Below are 9,141 nucleotides of genomic sequence, written 5' to 3'. Positions count from 1 at the left end.
TGAGGGTTGGCCTTCTGCCTTAGTGCTCAGGGAGTGTTCTGCCACCCTAAGCCCCAAAGAGAGTGGAGCACATTCCCAGGGAATTGGGGAGAGCTTGGCTGTCACCACACTGTTCTGAAGGGATTGAGTGTATGCCCCAGAGAAGGAAGGGAATGTGGGTACTGCCCCAATGTTTGAGGAGGGTGGAGCTGAGAAGGTGGTCTCCCCAATGTGTGGATATGTTGTCACACTTACCACAGCATTTGGAGAGGAAAAGGCTGTCAAAAAGGCCCTTGGGAAGATTTAGACTCCTGCTCTCTCAAGCCCCAAAGATGCAACATCATTCTGTTAATGACTTTCAGACTTTGAATTCTAATGGAGTTTGTCCTGTGGATTTTAGGAACTGTTTTTGTCCTGTTAATCCTGTTTCCCTTACTGTTTCTCCTTATGGCAATAGGAATACTTATCCTATGAATGTCCCTCCTTTGTGTATTGGAAGCACATAACTTGTTTCCTAGTTCAGAGGTCCACAGCTAAAGGAGAATTATGCCTTAGGACTGACAACACCTATAATTGATTTTGATGAGATCTTGTACTTAACTATTGTTACTGAAATGATTTAAGTTTCTGTGGTATTGTGATGGGCTGAACATACTTTGCATTTGGAAAAAATATGTTTTTCTGGGGTCCAGGGGATGAAATTTGCTGATTTGAATGCATTATGTCCCCCAGAAAAAGCCATATTCTTTGATGCAACCTGGTGGGGCAGAAATATTAGTGGGGATTAATTTGGAATGTTTGGATTAGGTTGTTTGCATGGAAATGCACCCCACCCAACTGTGGGTGATGACTCTGATTGGATAATTTCCATGGAGGTGTGCCCCCCCCATTCAGGTTGGGTCTAAATTAAATCACTGGAGCATATAAATGAGCTGGCAAATAGAAGGAATTGAGTGCAGCTATGAGTGACATTTTGAGGAGAAGCTACAGCCAAGAGGGACACTTTGAAGAACACACAGAAGCTGAGAGAGTAGCTGCAGATGAGAGACATTTTGGAGATGGCCTTTGAAAGCAGACTTTTGCTCCAGGGAAGCTAAGAGAGGACAAATGCCCCAAGAGCAACTAAGATTGACAGTTTTGAGGAGCTGAAGCCTAAAGAAGAACATCCTGGAAGAAAGCTATTTTGAAACCAGAACTTGGAGCAGACACCAGCCACATGCCTTCCCAGCTAACAGGGGTTTTCCAGGCACCATTGGCCATCCCCCCGTGAAGGTACCCAATTGTTGATGCTTAACCTTTGACACTTTATGGCCTTAAGACTGTAACTGTGTAATGAAATAAACCCCCTTTGATAACAGCCAATCCATTTCTGGTGTTTTGCATTCTGGCAGCATTAACAAACTAGAACACCATCTGTAAAGCCATTCCAGCATTTTTGTTATTTGCAAATTGCAGCACCCTACTCTTCCAGTACCAAAATCTGTTTTGGTTTGCTGAAGCTGCCAGAATGCAATATACCAGAAATTGATTGTTTTTTTTCAATGTGGATATGTTAGGTTACAAATGCACATTTCCATGGCCATGAAAATTTCCAAATTAAGGCATCAAGAAGAAGATACATTCTCTGAGGAAAGGCTGCTGGCACCAGGGTTCCTCTGTCACATGTAAAGGCACATGGCAAGTCTATTATTCCTTCTCTCCTGGGTTGTCATATCAATGGCTTTCTTTCTCAGCTTCTGTGTGCCCTTGCTTTTTTCCCACAGCATGTTTCTTTATTAGCTCTCTGGGTTTTACTGTCTTTTATTCTCTTCACAAAGGACTACAGGAAATATTAATACCCACCTTGAATGGGCAGAGTCACATCTCAATTGAAATAGCTTATCCCAAATATCCAACCCACAATAGGTCTGCCCCCAAAGTATGGATTAAAAGAACATGGTCTTTTCTGGGATACACCAAAGATTCAAACCAGCAAAATTTTCTTCACTTACATTGGGGACTTTGTCATTTGGTGTATATATATATATATATATATATATATATATATATATATATATATATTTATAAATAATTCTTGGTAATTTAATTGACCCTTACTGAATTGATCACTGTATCAGGGTATAGTTACATTCATGGTACCTTGGTACAGTTTTTGATGTGAAGTCTATTTTATCTGATATAATAACATTACCTCAGCTCCTTTAGATTATTATTTGCATGGTATGTATTGTATACACCTTTTCACTTTTCAAGCTACTTATGTCTGAATTTAAGGTGAGTATCCTGTAACTAGCATGTAGTAGGGTCATGGTTTTTTTTTGCTAATGTTTGCCTTTTGACTGGAGAGATTAACCAACTAATATATAAATACTTATAATTCAGGATTTTTGTGTGCCATTTTTCCTTTTGATCTTTGTACATCATACCATTTTTGTCTCCCAATTCTTCCATTAGCCTATGTTATGTTTATTTTATTTTTTTGTATTGTACAATTATGAGTCCATTCTGAGTTCATTAGTATGTATTTTCTTGTGGTTACCATGGGGCTTTAATTTAAAATGCTAACTCAATAACAATCCCAATTGATGATACAAATTCAACTTCAAAAGCAAACTCATACACAGTTCCTCTACCCCATCTCCTCCCAACATTTTATTGCACTTTTTGCAAAATATGTTTTTTTCATTTTATCTCCAAAACCATAGTTTTATTTATTACATTTTGTTAATTAGTATTTAAGAAACTATACAGTGTAGATGAGTGGAGTTTCATGTCAAAAACTACAATATGGTTTCACCAGTTTTCATAATTAACCATATGTTTAAGTTTACTGTAGTTCTTTATTTCATTATGCTGCTTTGATCACTATCTGGTTTCCTTCCTTTGTGAAAACTCCTTTTTCCAGTGCACATAGGGCATATCTCTAGAAGACAGACTCCCTCAACTTTAGTTTATTGGAAAATGTGTTAATTCTCCTTCATTTTTAAAGACAGTCCTACCAGTTTCAAAATTCCTAGCTGGTATATGTTTTCCTTCAGATCTTTAAATATTTCATTCCACTACTTTCTTAACTCCATGAAGTCTGATGTGAAATTGACACATGCCATTTTTACCCCATTGTAAATATTATGAGGCTTTTAATATTGCAGATTTCAGAATAGTCTCTTTTCCATGATATTTGACAGTTTAACTACTATGTCACTGGTCATAGTTCTCTTTGAGTTTATCCTGTTTGTGGTTTGTGGGGCTTCATTAATGCACATATCCAAGTCTTTCACTAACTTTGGATTTTTTGCCATTTCTTTGAAAGTTCCTATTGATCCTTTCTCTCTTTCTTCATCTTCTGAATCTCCCAAAATGCATATATTGGTGAGCTTGATTGTGACTCTCAAGTCTCTTAGGCTCTGTTCATTTTTATTTTCATTCTTTCTTTTATGCTTCATTTAACCATTTTTTGGCCAGGTTCAAACTGCTGCTGAAACCTCTGGAATTATTTTTATTTAAGTTAATGTGGCTTTAATTCAGTGCTTCTGTTACTTCCCTTTAATATTTTCTCTTTATTGAGATTTTCATAATGGTCATTCATTGTTTTCATGCTATCATTTAGAACTTTCTCCATGTTTTCTTTTGCATCCTTGAGCATGTTGAATGGTCATTTTTTAAAAGTCTTTATCTGGGATGTCCAATGACTATTCTTCTTCATTGGGGTTTTCTGGATTTTTATCTTGTTCTTTTCAATAGGCCATAATTTCCCTTTTTAAAAATTTGTTTCACAATCCTTTGTTGCACAATATACATTCATTTTGTTATTTTAAAGTGTTGTCTCTGGTATTTTGTCTCTGGGTAGTCTTCTTTAAGTTTCTATCCAGATAGTGATATGGCATCAATTTCCTCGAGTGCCAGGAACTAAGTAAAACAAACCAATTCCAAAAATAACTTTCTACCAGTATCTGACTGGAGATCTCCTTCAGAGTTTAGCCTTCTTATTAAGTAGATTGCCCAAGGCAAATTTGAAGTTCTGGGTCAACTTTTTCTACTGTGATGTCCTGTCCTGAGCTTTTGCTTTCTTGTGGCCTTGGGAATTCCTTCTATGACATGAATTTCAGTACCCCCTCTAATACCTATGAAATAGACTTTCTATTCCTCTTGGATATTTTGCTGTGTGTATTTTATGATGTAAAACATGTAATCCTTTGCTCCAGGCCACTTTGACTTCATTGTTTTCCATTGGCTACTTTTGCTTGAAACGCAAGTTCTTGGAGGGTGAGCCTAAAGTTTGCTTCAGACATACAAGTACCATTATATGCAAAGGGGTTACCTTGCTCCCTCTGGATCACGTCTAAGTACCCACATTTGCAGTTCACAATGGCTCCACAAAATGCCATACAGTTGAGACAAGGGCTAGCATGGGTTAGCACCCAGCTACTGCAATGTTTTAACTGTTTCTGCTGTTTGTTCAGTGATCCACTGGGGGGACAACACTCTAGTGCATCTTATGCCATGATCTCTTTTGAATGGTAGCCCACATATATAACTGTTGGAGGTGTCCCCATGTCCAGGACACACTGATGCAACTAGATAAGGTTTTATTTAGATTTTGTTAATCTTAATAAGAGAAACAAATTCCATAAGGAATATCAATTGAGAAGAAAGATGTCCTGGTAGAGGGAAATAGTTTTGGCAATGATATTTCCAAATGAAACTGAAGTATAGTCAGAGTTAATACAGAAAGAAAAGAAGACATATATTACATATGCTGTAGTGAGTAATCATTATTACTTCATGAAACCCAGAAATTACTTCTAACTTGGATTGCAATGTTGAAAGAGATCAAATTTCACATTGATTATAATATTCAGCAATGTGTTATATTTGAACTTGAATAGACCCTAAAAAACTATTTAATAATTAAGGTAATTTCTCTCATGTACACACATGTTCTCACACATAAATATGCATGAACAAATACACACAGTAACAAACACAAATACATACAAATATGCTTTCACACAAGGCTGATCTTTTTCTAAATTAAAGAGTAACAACTTATGGGGCCTTCTATTTTTATAACTTATTTAACCAGTTTACTTTTATCAAAGAGTAAAACTGTGTTTATAGAACTGTCTTCAAGTTTGAGCCTCAAAATATGTTATCTTTATTTGTACATGTGAAGGTAGGTTGATTCAAATGAAGAAAATTCTTTCCTACAATAACATCATTAGACTGAAGAATTCTTCTCATAATTAATCCTTGGGGAAATTTATTTCTTTCAACTTTTCATTACATAGTTGCACTTCCATGGCCACTTGCATTCATTCCTATGGTTTCCAATAATATACTTTGTGTACAATTATTTTAAAAAATCTGCATCCTTTTATTGCCAACAACCAGTTGACATTTGTTTCTGATATGGGGCAAAAATTATTCAAACAAAAATGAAAGTGAAATAATATCCAATTGAGTTACAAGCTTTGGTCAGTTGTATTTGTTTCCCAAAGATTTTTAACAGATTAAGTAATTCAACACTTTAAACCAATATTTTTTTGAGTTTCTTATGTGAGACTAGAATGATAACAAACAATGTGAATTTCTAAAAAAATTGACACAGTTTTACTCTAGAAGGGTTTCCATTACTACAGGTTACTAAACCTTAATCACTAGGTGAAAATGGAGATCTGTTGTTAGTCCTTTCTGAAGAAGTGGATTTTATTCAGGGTTATTATTAATTTACATAATAACCATTTTTCTTCATTCATAAGTAATTTACCTTAGGCTTTTTAAAAATTATTTTTGTGAATATGTTGCAATTTCAAACAATAATTGAGAAAACACATTGGTTTTACTGCATATATGTTGCTTCAAAATTCACTTGAATGCTACTACAATTTCTTACAATATTCTTGCATTGTTTTTGGCTGTTTGTCATGAGACAAGGATTCCTTAGAACTATAGTGGATTATTTTGCAGTTAACTAAGAAAGACTAGTCCTCAGTTTCATAGTAAATAAAATGTGTCTTAAAGTTTACATATTTAGTGTTGATTTAGAATATGATTCAAGCCTTCTTATTTTACACACAATGTTGTTACCCCTATAAAACACTGCTTCAGGATGTTTTGATGTATGGAGCAGAGACTAAGAAAGTAGTATATACTACCACTTATAAAATTGTATTCATTAGATGGCAACACATTGGATCACAGTGATAGCACAGCTATATAAAATTCCACAAGACACTGCCCTGGAAAAATTAGCACACAATCTCTGATATAGAAAGTTAATCGTTCATGTTTGCAAAAATTTGCAAAAGAGACCTAGTACTTGCAGTTATATTACAAATCAGGCATCATTTGCATCCCTTAACACTATGAGACTTTGTTACATATTTCATTTTTCCTAATATGACACTAGTCAGAATATAATAAAATTATAAGACAGGGGAACATGTGTTCCTCAGATATTCAGCATTACCTCTGTATCTATTAATATCACTTTTTACCACATAGAAATAAGTTGTACTCATCCCTCAAGGAATAGGTATACACTGGGTTTTGTGAAGATATTAACTTTCTTGGAAGTCATATTTCCTAAATATGAGGTGATATCCTTTAAATTATTATGAATATACATGACATTGAGAAGAGAGTTTTCTCCTTCCATGGGCAAATCAAAATCAACAGATATAAGCAAAGACAGTTTTGAAAAGTTGTCTATTTATCAGAATTGCCACACAGTTATTTTCTGCATATAAATTGCAAAATCTATGTCAAAATTCATAATTCTCAATTAAAAAGCATTTTGAAAATTATAGCATCCAGTGTTTATTAAGCTTTTCTTATGTTTCAATTGTATTACATGTGTTTCAGCTTCACAATATTATCTATTCAATTTTCTGATTTGTTCAGATGGAAAAGTTGAAGTTCAGTAAGGTGAAGCTATTTGCTCAAAGAGATATAGCTACTAAGTGGCTTAACCTGTAATCAAAGCCTCAGCTTACATTAAATTCTAAATATTAAACTCATTTCTCTATGATCTCCTAGATAAACAGCAGCTACAAATAAATTGTAACTAATAAATTGAAAAAATATATAAAGTTAATTACATTAAATGATGCTTAATATTCTTATATCTTACCTGCCAAAAGCATATAGGTGAGGTTTAAATAATTCAGAAAAGTTTCCTTAAATTAAAGAAAATCATATCCCCTTAGAAAGTTAATCACCCCAAAGGGGAAAATAAAATAAATGAACTGAAATGAAAAATAATGAGGACTGGATTCTATACACTCACAAAATCCTTATTAGTAACTTCAAAGATATTTTCTTCTGTAGAATGTATGTAATTCATATTTTCCATTGCCTTTTCACACTCTTACCCATGGAAAAAGGTAAGACTAATATCTTTATGTTGACATCCCCTGTAATTCAGAAATGATTTGTAGACTAGTGCAGGGCATCATATCAAAATTTGAGGGCTTTAAAAAACAATTAACAAACAGATATCAATGTATTGAAAAGGAAATGACTACAGGACATGACAATGATAATAGCAGGATTGGGTTATCAAAATATTTGACTGAGCTGACATGACAATATTTCATCACTTAGTAAGCTGAATGAACATAAATATCCATTCTAGAAATTACTAACCTGAATGGGAAACACTTGGGGAAATGTTTCATAATGTGCTGACCATTTTCATCTGAGAGTCCACTAAAGACAAAATTCTCATCTTAGATCTGGGTCTCACATGGTTTGGATGTAAATGCAATGCAAGAAGTACTGTCTTTAATCTTTAAAGATTCTGCTATGCTTTTTGGTATCTCCCCATTACTCTTCACAAGGCACCCTTCACTTCCTTGTTCCTAAGACTGTAAATGAAGGAATTCAGCACTGGGATGATCATAGCATAGAACAAGGAGATAAGTTGGTCTCCCTCTGCTGAGTAGAGGGACTTGGGTCTCATGAACCTAACCAATCAAGTTCCACAATATATGGTCACAACAATCAGGTGGGGGTGCAGAGGGAAAAACCTTTTTTCCTGCCATCAGTTGAGTCTGTTCGCACTACTGCCACTAGGATGAGAATGTATGAAAGGATAATGATGACAAAAGGGATTAAGACTCTTCCAGCCCCTCCTACAATCATCATGGTCTCCTACAGGGAAATATCAGCACAGAACATGTGAAGGATAACAGGAAATTCACAGAAAAGGTAGTCAATAACATAAGGACCACCAAGTGGAAGGATTACCAAGTAAAAAGGCACCACTGAGTCAAAGAAGCCAATGGTTCAGGTCCCCAGAGCCAGTGCCTGACACACAGAAGCGTTCATGATGAGCAGATATCTCAGTGGGTAAAAAATGGCCACATAGTGATCCACAGCCATCACTGCAAGCAGAAAGCACCCAGTTGATTCAAGGAATAAGGTGATGTAGGTTTGGGCAAGGCAGAAGTTTTAAGATATAACTTTTCTGGTTACCAGGAAGTTAAGGAGCATCTTGGGGACAACACGTGTGTGGAAAGACATGTTAAGAAAGGCCAGATGACAGAGGAAGTAATACATGGGTATCTGGAGATAGAAATCAAGAACCACTAAAGAGATGACAGCTGTACTTCCAAAGAGATTCACCAGGCAGGACAGTGAGAAGAGGAAGAATAGGGGAATCTCAGCCTGTGGAGATTGGAAAATCCCACCAGGACCAGCTCTGTGATAGTGCTGGAATTCTTGTGTTCCACTCTGGCCATTAAAATTTGCTTATTTAAATTAGGGGAAGGAGAAAGCAAAAATGGTTTTACATGAAAACGATGAGTTTAAATGAATTCCCTGTCACATGAATTACAACTCTAATATCAAATGTCTATTGCATTGGAAAAGTATTGGTGCATTTGACAAATATTTGATTTAAAAGAATAATCCATTGGAGAAGTATTACATTCTTCCCTAAATTAAAGCAAGCATTATACAATTATCTGTTTTCTAAAATTATATAACTTTTCAATTTAAAGCTGAGAATTATACCAACCTCTGTGCATTATTTCAATATATTACAGAATATTCCCACACATTTGATTAATCACCTTATTTTTATTGGCTTAACTTTACAGAAAGAGAAAATGGTGGCTGAAAATAATTTACCTCCCCTTGCAAAATACACCAATATTT

General features: G+C 35.1%; 1 pseudogene; it reads right to left on the bottom strand.

Annotated features, from left to right (window-relative positions):
* Positions 1–7,783: 7,783 nt before the first annotated feature.
* On the bottom strand, positions 7,784–8,723 carry LOC119505202 (annotated as a pseudogene).
* Between the last annotated feature and the right edge of the window lie 418 nt (positions 8,724–9,141).

Source organism: Choloepus didactylus, chromosome 10 (genome assembly GCF_015220235.1).
Source record: "Choloepus didactylus isolate mChoDid1 chromosome 10, mChoDid1.pri, whole genome shotgun sequence".
NCBI lineage: Eukaryota > Metazoa > Chordata > Mammalia > Pilosa > Megalonychidae > Choloepus > Choloepus didactylus.
This window is presented reverse-complemented; position numbering and strand designations above follow the sequence as displayed.